The 19,402-nt window shown below is 38.4% G+C and overlaps 1 long non-coding RNA gene across 1 annotated transcript; it reads left to right on the forward strand.

The window, feature by feature from the left end:
* The first annotated feature begins 7,906 nt into the window (after positions 1-7,906).
* On the forward strand, positions 7,907-8,250 carry LOC122810908. Its single transcript, XR_006366147.1, has 2 exons — positions 7,907-8,045; positions 8,100-8,250. It is a non-coding gene; the product is annotated as an uncharacterized LOC122810908 (long non-coding RNA).
* Positions 8,251-19,402: the final 11,152 nt, after the last annotated feature.

The following is a 19,402-nucleotide window of genomic DNA, read 5'->3' on the forward strand; positions in this document are numbered from 1 at the left end:
TGGGCTATGTGTCATTTGGGCTGCATTGGCAGTGGAGGTTGCTTGCATTTCTGCTTTGGAGGTCCCTGTTGCTTGGGTAGATTTTTATTGACAGCCTTCGTGAATGTAGGTGTGTGCTTTGTGTTTCTATGTGTGTGTTTTGGTGGTGTAGGTTTTGAGGGACTATGTGATGAGTGAGGTGTGGTGCAAGTGTTTACCTTCTCCTCTTGACTGTCTAGTCCAGTCTTGGGTGAAGAGACCTTTGCTTCCAGTTTGGCTATATAAGTACATCTCTCACAGGTTGTAGTGTTGAGTGGTAGGAGGAGAGGGTTGTCTGTGTACATGAGGCAATTGCTGCATTGCCCCAAGATGCCCAGAGTCATCAGGTAGACAGGAGAAAACACTGGGAGCTGACCCATAGACAAGGGAGCCCGCAGGATTTTTTGCAGGGGGGTGCAAACCCAGAGACCCACCCACATAGCTCACCCCGCCCCCTGCCAACACAGCCCCGCCCAAGTCCACCCACCCAAGCCCCGCCCACACAGCCATTCCAGTGTCCCATTACTTGGCTATTTCTCCCCATTTACTGTAGACACTGTTCAAATCTGTGTGCATACTGTTTTATGCTTTAGTTCTACAATGATTACAGGCAGTTGGATTTAATTTACAACTTTTATTTCAAACATTATAGCCCAAACACTGAGACATTTACTAAACCTAAACAAAGCAATAGTCTTACAATGAAAACAGACTTGGCATTAAAGCTTCTCTACTTTTGAAACTCACATTCAATGAAACAGCATTGAAACCCACATTCAAAGAAAATGCATCTGGCCAGTGGCAGGTTATTTACCTTTGAACTGTTTTCAAGCAATAGGCTCCTTGCACACCGTTAGGGCCATGAAAAAGTTATTAGATTTACCTGATTGTATTAATTATAATATATAATTGAATTATAACCCTTGTATTATACAGCAGCACTTGTTTGAGTGACTCTGCTGAAGTAAAAGTAATCTGAATAATTCCACATTAAAGATATCTGAAACTAATGAAGATGTTGTTGCTGTATATTTCAGTGTTTCATTTACAAATTCAGTGCCTGTTGCCGTCAAAGAATAAATTGCCTATGTTAAATTAAAAAAAATGGTAAGCTGGTATATTGCAATAGAAAATGGATGACAAGCTGAAAAACAGGTTCATAGTTATTAGGCATCTCATCCAAAGGAGGGCATCCTGAGGACTGCAACATACAAATGTATATGCTGTAGGAATAGAACCTCAAGCCTTTACATTAAGATGCAAGTATTCTACTTGTGGTGCTACTAACATAGCTTTAAAACGTTATACCACAATAGAGATACCATTTGCTAAACAAAACAGTTGCACATTGTAAATAGACTTGGCATGAGCAGCAGTGAACTTAGCTTCCCTTAAAACTCACATTTCCTTGAAAATGCACTTGAAAATTCCACCTGTTAACTCTAACTTGGGCATTTCACTTTCTCACAAACATACCATACCCTCAAGGCCTCAACCTTAGTGCAAGAAATCTGGACAAAGCCTAAAATAAATAGGGACAGATTATAAATATGGCTCTCAGAAACTTAGAAAATTGCAAGCGTAACAGGATTTGTGTTGGTATGCATTTTTCTAAATGACATGACATCTAAAACTGAAATGTCTCATTTAGCAACTTCAATCCTTTTTAGGAGGAATATGGGGCAAAAATCTGGACAGCTGAGGGGTATGCTACCTCCCTCTAATACACACACCAAATAATTCTGGTCAGACAAATTAGTTCTGGGAAGGTTGCACTGAACGGCACCGTGCTTGAGCTGAAGTGGGTGAAATCCTGGTAGCCAGTGATAACTGATCTGCAGCTCAGCATTGTGGAGCATTAAAGCATTTTTAGCAGAGCATTGTTTCATCACTACCTATTGTGTTTGCACATAAGCTGTAGTTATTTTAAACATTTGCCTTTTTGATTACTACAGAGTACATTTACCCACCAGAGCTATTGTGTTTTGACTTCAGTGTGGAGCTAGTTGTTGCAGGGCTTGGCTTTTAAATAAGGTAGCAATGCTTATTTACCATATACCATTAAAGCCACCCTGACCCAACTACAAGTGTACTAACACACAGACACTGTTATAAGACACTGGTCTGCAATAAAATGTAATGAGCTTCTGAAAATACTGTAATCCTGTCCTTTTATTACAATGAATATAAAATACTTCGAAATAAGGTAAAAAAGCTCATAATCTTAAGACAGACAAAACTACTTTTCCACACTTCAAAATAATAAAATCAAACCCTCAGAAATTTTGGAAAGGTATCTCTACTCTACTTAGATACCCCTACCCCAGACCCAAACGCTCCTGACCAAGACTTGGCTACCCAATTTAACTCTTTTCATTGAATCCATTTCCAAATTAACGCCATCTTTCTCTAACACCACTACACTGCTACTACTTCCTCATTCCCATCTACTAACTCCCATCCCTCCACTCCTCCTACTACTTCATCAGCTTCATCTGCCCCTAATTCTCCCTCTTCACACTCCTTTTTTCTCATTTAAACCTATACCCAACTTCTACTATAAAGAAATTCCTTATGAAACTGAAGCCATGCACCAATGCTCCTGATAACATCCCTTCTTACTTTCTTGGCAAAGCTGCTGAAGCAATCGCTTACCCTATTAGCATTTTAAATCAACTGCTCTATCCAAGAATGTATAGTACCCCAAGTCTGGAAAAGGGCCTTTATCATACCTCTACATAAAGGTGGCAACAACAACAATGTTACTAATTTCCGCCCATCGCTATTCTGTCCCCATCTCTAAACTCCTAGAAAAGTGTATCCAACTACAACTCCTTCCACATCTTAGATAATCACCTACTAACTCCCACACATGGAGTCAGACCACATCATAGCATTATGACCGCCTCCTCTCCTTCCTTGAAACTGTAAATAAAGCCCGGCTCTGGCCAAATTGTTTCTACCCTACTACTCGACCTCTCTAAGGCCTTTGACACACTCTCACAGCCTGCTACTAACTAAACTTTACCCATCTCCCTCCTCCTTGAACTGGTTCTCCAGCTACTTATCTAACAGATCTCAAGCAGTCAAATGGAAAAGGCCACCTCCTCATTTCTAAATACTCCTACTGGGGTACCCCAGGGCTCTATACCGAGTCCCCTTCTCTTAAACATATTTATAAATGATTTCAACTCTATCCCATTCTCAGACATCATCCAATATGCCGATGATTCTGCTATTATCTGCGCTGCCACCTCTATCCCTCACTCCTAAAACTGACTCAAGATGCTTTTACAACAACTGAGCAATGGATGAAAAGGAATCACCTAGCACTCAATGCCTCTAAAACCAAATTAATGTTATTCATCCCTCTAAGGCAACTTCTTTCAATATAAACACATTCCACATCTCTATACAAAATAATCTACTCCTGGAACTGGTGTCAGAGACCAAGTTACTTGGGGTCCAAATTGATACCAGCTCAAATTCAACTCCCACCTACAGTTAAATATCAAGAAAACCCGGTATGCTTTACCGACAAAATCATTACCTTACACCTGCTACCAAAATCACCCTCTACCTCATTTCTTATCCTCTCCCTTCTCTATGGAGCTCCACTCCTAACTAATCTACAGACCTCCAACACAACTTTCCTCTTGCTACAACAAAATTGCCAAGTTCGCTACCAACCACAAGTCCTCCACCCACCACTGTTCCTCTCTCCAAAACTAAAATGGCTAGAGCTACCCAGTTATCTCACATATACTCAACTAAATCTTGCACATAAGCTCATTTTCAACCCCTCCCTTTGTCCCTCCCTTTCATCAGCCTTTAAAATGCACCTTCCTGCAAGAGTATCAAGATCCAACAATCAAAATCTATTAGAAGTATATAAACCAACTAGTCCCCAGGCAAAAATCTTCTCCTTGCATGCCTTTGGAACTCCCTACCACCTTCCATTCGCACCACCCCCAACCATTTTATATTTAAAAGATCTCTTCACTCACATCTAGTATCCCATTGGGAATGCTCTTGCTCCCACACCACATAACACTTGCAAACTCCATCTTCTTTCTTCCTCTGTTTCCTCCTGCAACTTTCCTAATTACCCACCCTAACTCATACATATTATTATTCCTAGAATAATCAGAAAGAATATACTAGGCCACACTTCCCAAGTATTGCTTCCCTAATACGTTATTGCTTCTCAGTACTTGTGTATTGCTTCCTAATATGTTATTATTCCTCAATATTGTCATGAAATGCTTCCAAATATGTTATTTCTCAGTGCTTTTGTGCTAAATTTCCCTTTAGTCTGTATTACCTATTAATTTCATCACTAGATTGTACTCGCTCTAGTTGTATTATTTTCAAATTGTTATTTCTTGTATGATTAACTTCTGTGTAATTGTATAATTTGTATATCTATTAATAACCTACTTAGTTTTGGAGCTTTTCTCCCCAGGACTCCATTGAAAACGGGTTCATTTGGCCCAATGGACTATCCTGGCAAACCAACTGCAAATAAAATAAATAAAACTGTCATATGCATTTCAATACCCAAGGCTTATACATTATCTAGTCATGTAAATATTCTCTGCATGGCAACAACGAAAAGGCTTTCAATGTTGGTAATTCTTTAACAATATACTTACTAAAGCTTACTTGCATCTTACAATCTCCGACAAGCTTACCTGATGTTCATTAAACCATGGCTACTTAAACAGAGCAACAGGGCACTGTGACAGCATACAGTTCCAGAATAAGAAGCATAAATCAACAGTACAAAAATCTGATAGAAAACCAGAACATTTTGCAAAATCAAGGACAGATGAAAAGCCACGGTCGTATTTGTGATCTACTTTGGATGGGGGAATACTCTGCACATTTACACTGCATAACTGCTCCTTGCCTTCCATGGACACATCCAGAGCCACTACAATGGGGAGAGTGGGGTGCAATAAGTATGTCACAATTTGAAATGTCTCTGGCAATAAGTATGTCACAATTTGAAATGTCTCTGGCTGACAGTGATGGCTCTGACACTCATGCCTCTCAACTTCAGAGCAAGAAATCTGGACAAAGCCATACATAGAACTAGAAGTGTGACAAGCCCAAAAATAAGGCCAATTTTTAAATATTGCTCTTATAACTTAAATAGAACAGGTAGATCTTGCATTAGTACAAGTTTTCTGAAGGGTATGAAATCTGAAACTCAAATGTCTGCCATTATTTTCTAACTTCAATCTTTAATGACTTGCCACTAATTTGCCAGGAAAACACAATTTTATGAAAAACGGACCAAAATGTGATGCAAAATACCTGTCAAAAAGGGACACCTTTTAATATTAACAGTTAACTTGAAGCAGCTAACAAAATAAGAGCATCCACATGCATTTCTGAAATAAAGGTAATCTATAAGTGATCATTACAGTTATATATAATTGTAAACCCTCCACGTTTTCTTCCAAAATTGCCATTTTGGAGGAGGGATTATTAGGGGAGAGCAACATTTTGAGCCAGAATTGGGGACAATTGAGATGTTTGGATATTCCTAATCTACAAAGTGATTTGCACGTACCTCTCAACCTCTTAATGCAGGAAATCTGAACAAGGCCAAATATATTGGGGAACATACAAACACTACTAAACATTTGCTCTTGTATAAACGTAAAGAGTCTTGCATTAGCATGCATTTTACTGAAGGTTATGACATCTGAAACTCAATGTCTGTCATTTAATGGCTTCATTCCTAAATGATTTGCTAGAAAATCACAAATTTGAGAACAAACCAAAAATAAGCAGCAAATATCTATTCATTCTGCAAAGATATGGACAACTGAGAGGTATAGTTCAACCGGGGCTGTCTGAGCTTGCTACCCCCCCTCACAAAATCATGGTCAAATGGAGCCTCCCCCCTGCAGCCATTCCAATGTCCCATTTATCATAAACACTAATGTGCATACTGCTTCACTTCTGCGATGATTTAGGATTTCATTTGAAAGTTTTATTTTGCATTTTACAGCACAAACCCTAATACATATCTGTTAAAGCAATTCTCACAATGAAAATAGACCAACATTAAAACTTCTCTGCTCTTGAAACTCGCATGCATTGAAACAGCACTGAAACCCACTTTCAGAGAAAATACATTTTGCCAATGGCAAATATTAACTCTGGGCTGTCTACAAAATCATAGGCCCCTCGAACATAACATACACATGCTCTTCGATACACCTTCCTGACTGTATTACATTATATTCCTTGTACAATACGGTACAGTTGTTAGAGGGCATTTTAAATTTATTGTTTTGAACATTTTTCCAGTAAACAATGAAACAAAAAGCATCCACTAATGACAAAACTGCCCAATTCAGAACATTTCCATCATAAAAAGTCTACTCAAGTCCACCAGTATCAGTAAAAAATATACACAATCTCTGAAGTAGTAAATTCCACATTGAAAAAATTTGTAACTAATAAAGAGGTTGGTGCTAGCAAACACTTTATATGTCATTGTTTAATCTACAAATAAAGTGCCTGTTACTCTTGAAGAATAAATTGCTTTTGTTGCATGCAATAAAAAAATGAAAAGCTAGTAATACCGCAATAGGGAATGGATAGCAAACTGTTAACAGGTTCATAGTTACTAGGTATCTTTGCCAAAAAGACTGCAGCATCCACCCCCTTTACAACACAATACAGCATCAGCAATGCATTTACCTACTGTGGGAGTAGAACCCACAGCCTTCAGCATCTAAAGCAAGTACACTATCTGTTGTGCTATTAACAATGCAAGCAGACTAAACAGAAGCAGCACTAAACTTTTGCTCCCCTGCAGCTCTCAGCTCCTTGTAAAATCTACTCCGACACCCAGCTGTATCTCTGAACTTTTCAGCACAAGAAATCTGGAAAAAGCCAAAATTTATTGGGGGCGGGGGGGACACAAAAGGCCAAAAACTAGGGACACATTTTAAACATTGCTTGTATAATGTTTGAAAGTTGCTAGAATAAAATGCTGCGTTACCACCATACATTTCACTGCCACGTCTTGAACCCAGGGGACCCCGTGCAAAACAGTCAGAGCAACATACCACTACACCAAATAAACTGTTTTGTGAAAGAGGAAGACTGAAACTTAAATAGCTACCATTTAGTGAATTCAGTTCTCACCATAGCACAGCTGTCAGCCTCTTAGCACAAAAGACCTGAACAAAGCCAATAATGGGTGACTACTACAACCACCAAACATTCAGTGAATTCAGTTCTCACCATAGCTCTCAACCTCTTAGCAAATAACACCCGGACAAAGCCAGTAATGGGAGAATATAGCCCCCAAACATATTCAGTGAAATCAGTTCTTACCATAGCTCTCAACATTAGCAAAAGACCTGGATGAAGCCAATAAATACCTGAACAAAGCCAATACTGGGTGAATACAGCCCTCAAACATATTCAGTGAATTCAGTTCTTACCATAACTCTCAACCCTAGCACAAAACCTGGACGAAGCCAATAATGGGGGGGGGGGGGGTACAGTCCCAAACACAGGGATACATTTCAAATATCCATCTTGTACACTTAGAAAATTGCTAGAATAAAAGCTTTTGTTAACATACACTTTCTGAAGAATATGAAGTCTGACAAGTGTCCATTTTTTTTAACTTTTGTTAACCAGGAAAGTCTGACTTTGAAAAAAAAAAAAAAAGCAGCTAAGTTTTAGCAGAGGCCCAGGGAGAAACACTCCAGACAGCCAAGAATAAAACCAGAGAACATGTAGCTGTCAGGCAACAAGGACACAAATGCAGAAACCACAGATTTTATGAGGAACAGAAAAAGTATGAGGGAAAATCCTGCAACATTTTCACAAATGGTGGTGGGTAGGGAATTCAGGCTCTTGCCACTTGGGCCCAAGGTACAGGGTTCAAGCCTTATTCACTACCCACCACCATGTACACCTGGCCCATCTTCCGTTTCACACACCTAAGTGTCAGGTCCCGCTCCCATCTTCTCTCTTCCGGTCGTCAGGTCCCACTCCCATCTTCCGGTCGTCAGGTCCCGCTCCCATCTTCCAGTCGTCAGGTCCCGCTCCCATCTTCTCTCTTTCTGAAAGTGCTGCCGCTTGCTAGGTCCCGCCTGTGTGAGTTCCCGCTCACAAACCTTAAACTGACAACGATGATGTCAGCACGCCTGCGACGGGACTATTTGGACTCCTTCTTAAAGGAGAATGTGCGTAAAAAAAAAAAAACTTTTTTTTTTAATTATCTAGCCGTAGCCGATTCCAGGGGGGTGCAAGTGCACCCCCTTGCACCTGCCTGCGGGCGCCCTTGCCCATAGACATGCCTAGATAGATGCTTATTTATTAAGTACTAAAAACTGTTTTCCTCTAGACAAGTGAGGAAAGTTGAGTGCTGTAGTAATTTGTAGCTTATTTAGTGTTTACAATGAGTTCTGAACAAGTGCTGAGCTCAAAGAAACAGATTTGAGTGCTGAAACTAGAAAACTGGCTAGTTCTAAGAAACAAAATTAAGCTAGAAGGCTTCCCTCCAGCACAGAAAAGCTTGGGGGCTCAGAAGCTTACAAACAGTCCTGGATACAGCAAATCTGTATCTGGACTAGGCGACTTACAGGAAAGGTAGGAAACAAGCTTAGAAAAAAAATTTTTTTCTTTGTACATCCGCCTTTATGCTGGGCTGCGGTGGTGGTGCTATGGTAGCATTGTCACCTCACAGTAAGACGTTATCCTGTTCGATTCTCAGCTAAAGCGTCTTACATGTGGAGACATGCGTGAATGGGCGTACCTTCGTTGAAGGTTGTGCGTCAGAGCTGGCAACTCGGCATGTAAAAATCTACTGCCGATCATTAGCAGACCGGAGTTCCGCTGTGGCAATCCCTAACCGGGAAAAGCTGAAAAATACAACAACAACCTCCACCTATATGCTGTTAACATTTACAGCTAATACTGATACTGTTTGTTTATTACTTTATATTCAGTCTTCCAATTTTTTTCCCCGCTAACCATTTTGCTAATTGTGGTCATTGTTTTTAATCTTTCTATCTCTTCCAAACTATATTTATCTTCTATTTCCTCAAATTACAGAACTGCATATCTATTTTTGGTTCCTACATTTTTATTCTCTTTTCATTTTACAACTATAGACACTTTTCATAAACTTTTTCAGCTACTTCCCCAGTATCATCCTCTGCCCGTTTCCACTAGTAAAGTAGTACTTTGTACAATGTTTCCCTCTTCCTCTTCACTGATATGTTCAATATTTTCAACAGTTTCTTCTTCACTTTTCACTTATTCACCTTATTTTATTTTATTTATTTTACATTTGTTGACCGGGCTAGTCTAGCTGGATATATGTCCATTTTCAGTAGAGGCCCGGGGAGAAAAGCTCCACACAGTTTCAACAATGTTAACATAAACAACATAATAGAAAAAAAACATATTTATACATTTTATACATTTACTAACAGGGAGTCTGTCACTTATGAGTACATAATAAGTAATGAATAATTTTAATAGGCTTAGAATAGTTAATAAGACGGTACATTTATGTGTTGCTAAAAAAAAAGTATTAGTTACAGGAAAGAAGTTAGTAAAAGTGTTGATATAGATAAAAGAGGAAGATAATGAAAATATATGGAGGGGTTGTTAGGTAAAGTGTGTAGTAATGATATGAGTCAGTATAGCATTGCAGTATAGCATTACCTTGTATAGCATTACAGTCAAACCAGAAATGATTGCCAGATTTACATAATCTTGAATAAAATTTGCAGTCACATTTCAAATTTCTATATTTTCCACATTAATAATATTTTATCACAATTATTCCCCAAAAGAAGACAATCCCCACAAAAATAACATCACTTAGATTGTCCTGTAATATATGCCATATAGCTCCCATCTTTGGCTCTTACATAAAAAAGCATGGAAAGATGCTCCAGAACCTAATTTTTCATGTGTCCCGACCCTCAGTCCATACCCCTCTTCTGTGCATTTTCTTTTTCAGGATTATCACTCTTTCATTTTTGTAACTCATTTTCATCATCCCCATCAACTCTGAAGTGAATGTATAAGTTCTGAATTTCACCCACCTTCCATGATATTACATCCATCTTTTGATTCCCATTTAATACAAAAACTAGCATATTAATACCTTCAGCTTACACTGTTACCCTTTCATTACATATTCCAGATTTTTCCATTCTTTCTCAATATACCTTTTAGCCTGGGTGATATCGAGGTTGTACAATCTACAAGTTTCATTCTCTCTTATCTTTTCTCTCTTTGCCTCTTCCATAAATGCTAGTACTTCCTCCTCTCCAATTATTGATAGCAGTCTAAGTTTCTCATTACCTGTAACCCCTGTCCCAGTTCATTACCATATATTCATGTTCACTTTTCCTGGCAGCCTAAACTTTAGGCTCCAACATTTCTCTCATCACTCTAATAACATAGGTGACAATTAGGCTCCAACACTCCTCAGTCACTTCCCAAGGTGATGCAGATGGGCGCTTGCCTCCCAACTCTCCTTTAATTAACTTCACCCAAATTACTCTAGTCCAAGCTATCTTTTCCCATTGTCTTACTTCTCTACTCCATTTCAATTTCTCTGTTCTCCTTATCTCAATTTTGTAAGCAGCCTAGGTGGCAGATGGGCAGCTCTATCCTCCTCTCTATTAATTTCAAGTAGCCTAGGTAGCAGATCATCATTTACGTCTCTTCTATCCCTGTATTCTTGCTCTTGTTTCTAGACAGCCTATGTGGCAGACAGGCTCCAGCCTCCCTCTCTCATTAATCCAATCAGAAGAGATAGCAGTTAGGCACCTATCTCTCTAGTTACCAAACTCTGCTCACGCTTGCAGGTTCTTAGGTCCATCTTTCCGCATTTCCTACACATCAATATAATTAACCTATTGGTGGCTGCTAAGCTTCAGGCATCTTCTTTTACACTTTACTGTCTACTTGTCATATGTTAACTTATATACTCCATCTAGTGCTCTATCAGGCAGTCTCTCATATCACAGATTCAATTAACTCTCCCCATTTGCAAGTATATTCTTCCCTTCATAAGATTCATTCAACATTAATATACCCCCTTCTAGCTCATTATGACTAATGTTAAGCTTATTCTGTCTGTATTCCCAACCACTCTCCTATCTACCAGCTGCATCTGGATGTCAGACAACCTCTATTCATACATTAAAAAACAATTACATTTAAATTACAATCAGACTTCGACATTCAAATAGGAATGCCCAATCTCAACCTATAGATCAACTGACATTCATAAAATAAAAAGGGATAATGCACATTTCAAACTCTCAAACAGTTAGTAATAACCCACCCAGAATCTATTATCTAAGCTTTATTTCACAACACTTAAAACACTCAAGGTAGGTGATGTCCATACAAATCCTGGACCCCCAAACAGTCTTCCCTCCTAAATCCCACTATAAATATCCTACAAATAATGAAATATCTTAAAATTGCCTCTCTTAATCTATGCAGCGTCAACAATAAATGGACAACTACTGAAGCTTGGCTAGTCAATGAGCAGCCCCATATTTTAGCCACCTCTGAAACCTGGATAAAGGGTAATATCTGCCCTTCAACCTTTATACATTCAAATTATACTTTGATTTCAGATGAATGACCAGTCTCTTGAACTGAAGGTGGAGTAGTCATTTTAGTTAAACAAAACACTGTTGTTAATATCATAACGACTATCATTTAAAATATTTCTAATGATAAAGCACCTAATGTAGTATCATGCCAGCTTCAGCAAAGCAAACACATAATCTGTTCATAACTTCAATATATATCCACCTTCCTTCCTCAGTTACAATAACACAGCTAACTATCCTTGATGTGTTCCTGATAGGCATTCCTAAAAATACAATCATATTGAGAAAGTTCAATCTAAATACAATTAGACGTGAAGGTAAGCAATTAAATAGAATGCTGCAGCAATATAACCTTTAACAGGTAGTAAAGACTCCCGAAATGCCCGACCTTCAAACAAATAGGGACTGTACTCAAGACCTCATAATTACTAATATTAAACACAGATGTGCTACCTTGATCATTCTACCAGACCACTTCAGCAATTATTGTCCTGTCTTTTCAAACTGATCATTTCGCTCCCCAAAAATGCCACCCCAAATTGTTGTTGGCAGATCCTTTCCTCACCAGAAATGTATAGATCTAAATGATATTCTTGCATCTATTGATTGGAATGATCTTTATAATATGTTAGATCCAACCACTGTAATAGAACACATTACCTCAACACTCTCAAGGATTTAAGACTCCCTCTTACCAATAACCTGCCATAGGCTCAGACAGCAGACATGAAACACAGACCATGTGTGGAAATCTTAGAAACATAACTACCTAACCCACAGGAAAACAACCAGAATTAATTATAAATACAGCTAAAGTTCAGTATGTAAGACAAAAGCAAATATCCTGTCAGTACACCCAAACATTTGTGGAGTGAAATAAATAAAAACTGAGAGGACAAATTACAAATTCATCCTCTACCTCAGCTTACATAGGGGCAACAAATATATAATTTGCTGAAGAGTACAGAACATTTCTGTCCTTTTTGATTCAAGATATAACCAATCACTTTCCTCTTCCTGGTCCTATACCTTAAACTTAAATAGCAATAACACTCCTCACTACTACCCATTAGCAGAATATGCAGACACATACTACTTTCCAGAGGTTTCTACAAAGAAAAACAAAAGCTATTTCAAAACTTAAAATTCCTACACAGCCAAATTTAGTGTCCTTCAACCCACCTTCCTAAAAAAAAAAACAGCAAACTATCTAACCTAACCAATAATGTTCATATTTAAGCTCTCCCTTATCTCAGACATTACTCTACCAGCTTTCAAACATTATCACCCTAATTAAGGTATCTTCTCCCAAGGATTACAATGACTACTGACCATCTCAAATTTATTTCCAATTGCAAAAACATTTAAGACACTTCAATATACTCAACTTTTTAAACATATTGACAGCTATGGCCAGTTGTCTTGAGCCTTTGAGTCTGTCAGCCATAAATGTTTATTACATAAACTCAAAATACATAATTTTGGGGACAATAGTTTACTAGCTACCTTTCTGACACAGCTTTTTAAGTCTGTTATAGCAACAAGTATTTCTGCCATGGTAGTCTTAACTCTTATGTTTCACACGACTTGATGTTAGGCTTACTTTTTTTCTCACTATTCATCAATGATTTAAGAATGGATCTACCTACACTTGAACTCACACTATAATTTTCTGAAGTAAAAACAAATACCAAAGGGCTGTAGCAGAATAAATGTGCAGATGGCTGCAAGCTAGGAGCAGTCATTGAATCCTCAAATGGCTCAGCCATCCTACAGGAAAGCTTGTCCCAAGCAAATAACTGGTTCTAAAATCACCGACTGAAACCTGAATGCTAAAAGATTCAATAGTTTCCTTTGAGAAGTCATCTCTCCTAGGGGAACTATCACATTACACAATACGCCCCTGAGAGTTGACCTAGTTGTTCGGAATTTGGGAACTTTTGTGAACAGTGACCTAACTTTTGACCAACATGTGTCCATTGTTGTAAGAAAGCCTCTCTATATTGCAACGTTTATAAACAAAGGGATTTTGTCTAGATCTAAGGATGTCATTGTCCCCCTTTACTCAGCCCTCATTAAGCAAATCACTGAATGTAATGCACCCTTTAGCATGTATCTGTCCAAGCACATTCAACAACTGGAATGCCAACAGAGGTGCCTTACTAAAAGGATATGAGGTCTGTCACTACACTCTGTATCCTACATACTGCTAAGATGTGACCTGTGTCTGGCATAAAAGGCATCCTCTGATCCAATACTGATGGATTTACTTCACATCATCAAGTCAAATGTCATCAAAAATACTCAGTCTAGGTATAAAAACCTCTTCTACAACATCAACAAAATGGTTTGGAGGGACAAGTATATCTTGCAGAGGATAGCGTTGCTCTGGGACAGACTCCCCATTCACATAAAATAAAGTTCATCCCTGTCCATGTTCAAGTGTAATTTTGGTCAATGAATTGGAAACATAAAATTTACCCCAGGACTTCCTCTGTCTACTGATGGACAGAGGCAGCTCCTAAAGGACTTATCCCATGCATGTGTCCCCTGCGATTATCCATGGTATGATCCCAATTATTCTCAATGGGGTAATATATAATTACTGACCATGGGATGAGATGGGTAAGGCCAATATCTAACCCAATGGGATAGGCTAAGTTGAGCATAAAAACGGATACTAGCTAGGCTTAAAATGGCCATCAAGTGCAGATAGCCTAGTACTTACCTATGAGCCTAGGAACCTATACGTAGATAACATTTTACTCCTAGAAACTAATAAATTATACTCAATGTAATAAAGACACAGGTTAAAGACTATTTTTCTATTTTATTCAACTTATCTACAGATAACAAACAATTAATCCATCCAAAGAAAACCAATTTGAATCTATTTACTTTTACTCAAAAAGTATGAAGCTTATCCCAATTTTTGCTGAAAGACATTCAAGGTAATATTATCCCTAATATCTCGGAATACAAATAGTTATGCATTACACTAGATCCTGCACTTACATTCACTGCTCACATAGATAATGTTACAGAGTCCTACCTCAAAGTTTGCTATAAAATGTCTTACCTGCTGGCTCCAGTAGCTAGACCTGCAGGGTTGCCACCTTTTCACATGTCAAAAATGGGACATTTTTTGTATAAATGTCAGATTTTGCAAGACAAAACATACCCTTAACTAGTACAAAGGATAGAACTTCACTTTTTTTGCCAAAATAACATCTTATTTTTTTAGCATTTGAGTTGCTTATGCTATTTCATATAAAATTTAGGTATTTCAGAAAAAAAACAACTGTTTTATGCAAAATATTTTTATCCTAAAATCTCAAGACATTTGCCATTTTTTTTATTTTTTTCGCAGGACACAACTGCCCAAAGAGGGTCTGTCTCTTGCAAAGTGGGACAGGTGATAACCCTAGACCTGCTTTACCAAAGAATGTTCTCCCCAAGCTTGACTATCGCTTAGCCTTACTAACTCTACACTCATAGCATAAGATCCAAAGAATAGAAATAGTTTAAAATAAAAGCTTCAGATATGCATTACTAGCAGACTCCCACACCCACCATTCTGATGTCATTAAGAGACTCTACTGAGTACCAGTCAATGACAGGGTTCCCTTGTTTTCTCATTGTCTTCTATTCAAAATACAAAAATTAGGATACTGCTCACTGTTAAGATCCAAACTCTCATCAGAGATCAAGCTAACCTTAAGGTACAGTCAGGGAAATAAAACCAGGAGAAAAACAGTCTCATATCTTGACCCAGCCACCTAGATCCATCTCCCTAAAAATATTAAAACACTAGATGCTTTACAGGAATTAAAAAATTCCTTACATAAGTACATTATTAACAAATCTAACTTCAGTTGTTTCAGAGACAATGGCTAGCAACCTCCAGAACCAGCCACCTCTACAAAGCAGGGGTAGATAAACACTCATCAAAGGAAATGTCAACACTGTAACGTACGGATTCTTCTTCAGCCTCACCTCCACAAAGCAGGGGTACATAACCAGTCATCAAAGGAAATGTCAACACTGTGATGTACGGATTCTTCTTCAGCCTCACCTCCACAAAGCAGGGGTAGATAACCAGTCATCAAAGGAAATGTCAACACTGTGACATACCACTCATCAAAGGAAATGTCAACACTGTGACGTATGGATTCGTCTTCAGCCTCACCTCCACAAAGCAGGGGTAGATAACCACTCATCAAAGGAAATGTCAACACTGTGACATACAGATTCTTCTTCAGCCTCACCTCCACAAAACATGGGTAGATAACCAGTCATTAAAGGAAATGTCAACACTGTGACATACGAATTCTTCTTCAGCCTCACCTCCACAAAGCAGGGGTAGATGACCACTCATCAAAGGAAATGTCAACACTGTGACGTACGGATTCTTCTTCAGCCTCACCTCCACAAAACATGGGTAGATAACCACTCATCAAAGGAAATGTCAACACTGTGACATACGGATTCTTCTTCAGCCTCACCTCCACAAAGCAGGGGTAGATAAACAGTCATCAAAGGAAATGTCAACATAGTGACGTACGGATTCTTCTTCAGCCTCACCTCCACAAAGCAGAGGTAGATAACTACTTATCAAAGGAACTGTCAACACTGTGACATATGGATTCCTCTTCAGCCTCACCTCCACAAAGCAGGGGTAGATAACCAGTCATCAAAGGAAATGTCAACACTGTGACATACGGATTCTTCTTCAGCCTCACCTCCACAAAGCAGGGGTAGATAACCAGTCATCAAAGGAAATGTCAACACTGTGACATACGGATTCTTCTTCAGCCTCACCTCCACAAAGCAGGGGTAGATAACCAGTCATCAAAGGAAATGTCAACACTGTGATGTACGGATTCTTCTTCAGCCTCACCTCCACAAAACAGGGGTAGATAACCACTCATCAAAGGAAATGTCAGTACTGTGAAGTACAGAGTCTTCTTCAGCCTCACCTCCACAAAACAAGGGTAGATAACCACTCATCAAAGGAAATGTCAACACTGTGACATACAGATTCTTCTTCAGCCTCACCTTCACAAAACATGGGTAGATAACCAGTCATCAAAGGAAATGTCAACACTGTGACGTACAGATTCTTCTTCAGCCTCACCTCCGCAAATCAGGGGTAGATAACCACTCATCAAAGGAAATGTCAGTACTGTGAAGTACAGATGCTTCTTCAGCCTCACCTCCACAAAGCGGGGTAGATAACCACTCATCAAAGGAAATGTCAGTACTGTGATGTACAGATTCGTCTTCAGCCTCACCTCCACAAAACACGGGTAGATAACCACTCATCAAAGGAAATGTCAACACTGTAACATACAGATTCTTCTTCAGCCTCACCTCCACAAAGCAGGGGTAGATAACCACACATCAAAGGAAACGTCAACACTGTGATGTACAGATTCTTCTTCAGTCTTACCTCCACAAAGCAGGGGTAGATAACTACTCATCAAAGGAAATGTCAGTACTGTGATGTACGGATTCTTCTTCAGCCTCACCTCCACAAAGCAGGGGTAGATAACCAGTCATCAAAGGAAATGTCAACACTGAGACGTACAGATTCTTCTTCAGCCTCACCTCCACAAAGCAGGGGTAGATAACCACTCATCAAAGGAAATGTCAACACTGTGACGTACAGATTCTTCTGCAGCCTCACTAGTGTACTTATAGGCTTGGCTATGCTGCATACTAGCTTGCCATGTCTGCACTCATACTTAACATTATGCAATCCTCTTACTCAGTTTTATTTCCACACAATACATTAATCATTCTGCTGAATTACTCTCTTTAACTTTATACTGTATTGTCTTGCACAACTGAATTATATACTATTACCTAATGCATGGTCTTGTTCAATTTAGTGATATACTATTAATTGCTCTGTGAACCTGGGTCATAGCTGAAAATAGTCAGTATACCAGCCCACCAACATGCAACAAATAAAAACATTTAAATAAAATAAATAAAATTTTCATCCAGATACCAAAAGTCTCAAAAGTCACACCTAAAAATGTCTCTTTACCTCTTTGAATAATACAGTGCATATCTCTTGTAATGAATCCCTGTGGCTGTACAAGAGAATACCACATGAAATACCCATTAAACTCAGAAACATCAGTGCCTTTGTAATGTATGCTCATCAAAGGTCTCTTAATCCTAGCAACACTTCTATACCTCTAGATTCCTTTGGAGTAGCAACCACAATCTGACATAAGCAACTACAATCTCACCTCTTCTGGAAACAAGGTGTACACCAGCATCCTTAGCAACAGTAGTGTTTGGCTGCAATTTCACCGTTATTTGCTTAACATGACAAACTCTACCTTTGTACTCATATTCCTGCAATTTTCTAGACTCCGAGATAGGTACATTTGTAAGCATTACACTTGCTCAACACCTTTACAAGGGGGAATCGGGTTACTCCTCTATCATCAGTTGTAATACAGTCTTGTCACTGAAAATGTCTTTCTTGAATGTGTTCAAATTATATCTTTTTTGTCCACTACTGAAACAATTGCAGCAAAATCCTTTGTAACTTTAATATCATTAGTCTTATGACCTTTCCTAACCATTACTCCCTTTCGTAGCTTGGATCCTCCCTGCTCTCCCATGAAACAGGAAATAGTAGAGGAAATCACAGGTATGTTGTCCAAATTTTGCCTAATCTGTATGATACCACCTCAGCTGTACCATGAAAATATATCAACAAGACATAGATGCATTCTTGCATTCATAAATAAATAAATAAATTATGCTGTTTGTCCAGTTACTTACTTAAAAGGCTTTGTCTAATAACAATGCTCCATGGTAATGTCATCTAAGGGTATATTCAAAAAAAGTGAAAATTATATTACTGGCTTAGGGGCAGTGACCTAGATTTAGTAGTTTAAAAATATGTTGCACAGCATAAAAGTGTCTCTAGCAGTGATAGGTAACCACCATGCTATTTTAATTGTGTTCTAGCAATTCTTAAAAATGGCAACATTTTAAAAATAAAGTTTAAGAAAGAATTTAGAGTATATTTAATTCTCCTTCAATCAAACTATAGGAACATTTAAAAAATATGCAATACTGAAATTAGATCCCTTTTAATTAGGAAAAAAACTGCTCTAAAAGGACTAAGAGGCAATTCAGATTTAAGGATAATAAAAGCTGACAAAGGGTAGGGTTGGTTTTGATGAATGTGTGTAAGTATAGTTCATATATCAGGCCATTGTTAGCAAATTAAGTATTTTACAGGAAAGTATTAATACATTGACACTGTTTTTTGGAGTTATGTGAAAACCAAAAACTATCTTCTGAAATGTATATCTCTATCATAAAATACATGCAACACTAACAAGTCTCTGTTTCAGTCCACAGTTTCAGTGAAGGGTTCAAGAACCGAACCACTGGCAATGTAGTTGAACTAAATTGTAAACCCAGTAGCACAAAGTTCTAGAGTTATCCCATGAAGCCCTTGTGATTTGTTTATTTATTTTTTTGTAAAGAATCAAATAGATCTGTCATTATGTGAATGAGGAAGGAATCAGTTTTGGCTCCCTTTGAACAACTGCTGGGGTTTTATGGTTGTTTTACAGATAATATTCTTCTCTTGTGGTGAGGTGACACTGAGAACTTTGAAGAGTGTATTTCATACATTACCACCACCACTACATTCCTTGAATTTACTGCGTAATGTCTACAACTAAAGTACAGTTCCTGGACACTGAATT

The sequence above is a fragment of the Protopterus annectens genome, chromosome 9.part0, assembly GCF_019279795.1.
Source record: "Protopterus annectens isolate FY-2018-M chromosome 9.part0, PAN1.0, whole genome shotgun sequence".
NCBI classification, from domain to species: Eukaryota; Metazoa; Chordata; order Ceratodontiformes; family Protopteridae; genus Protopterus; species Protopterus annectens.